The sequence below is a fragment of the Otolemur garnettii genome, unplaced genomic scaffold (assembly GCF_000181295.1).
Source record: "Otolemur garnettii isolate 467f Iridium unplaced genomic scaffold, OtoGar3 scaffold00025, whole genome shotgun sequence".
NCBI classification, from domain to species: Eukaryota; Metazoa; Chordata; class Mammalia; order Primates; family Galagidae; genus Otolemur; species Otolemur garnettii.
In genome coordinates, this window is record NW_003852420.1 from 17,570,023 (window position 1) to 17,570,918 (window position 896).

Here is an 896-nt window from a genome sequence, read left to right on the forward strand (position 1 = left end):
GATGCCACCGCACTCTACCCAGGGGGACAACTTGAGGCTCCTGTCTCAAAAAAAAAAAAAAAAAGAAAGAAAGAAAAAAACTCTTCTCAAGCTGCTTTGGCCCAAGCCCCCAGACTCAACTCCCCCTGCCTATATGGTATCATCTTGATGAATGTCTCAGTAACTGACCTAGTCTTCCAAGTCAGAAAGTGAGGCCTGGCACAGTTCCTGGGGCTCAGTGGGTAGGGCGCCAGTCCCATATACCGAGGGTGGAGGGTTCAAACTCAGCTCCGGCCAAACTGCAACAAAAAAATAGCCAGGCATTGTGGTGGGTGCCTGTAGTCCCAGCTACTCAGGAGAATGAGACAAGAGAATCGCTTAAACCCAGGAGTTGGAGGTTGCTGTGTGCTGTGACGCCACAGCACTCTACCCAGGGTGATAAAGTGAGACTCTGAAATTTTAAATTCTCAGAAATCCAACAAGATTTTGGGAGGTTTGAGTGGTGGACTTGACTGGTGGTTGGCCAATATGCCCAAAACAGCAAATCGAAAAAGCAGGCCACACTTTTAAACCGAACTTGTAGTTTACATATGCACTTTGTAGGTATAACATTGTTCATTAAAAACAAAATCCAAATGCACTGTAATATCCAGTATTGGATCCTGAAATAGAAAGAGGATACAACTAGAAAAACTAGTGAAAGGGGGCAGCACCTGTGGCTCAAAGGAGTGGGGCACTGGCCCCATATGCTGGTTCAAACCCAGCCCCTGGCCAAAAACTGCAAAAAGAAAAAAGAAAAACTAGTGAAAGGTAAATAAAACCTGAAGTTTAGTTAATACTAATGTATCAAAATTAATCTCTAAATTTTAATTATGTACCATAGTTTTATGTTAGATTTTAAAATTAGAAGAAATTAG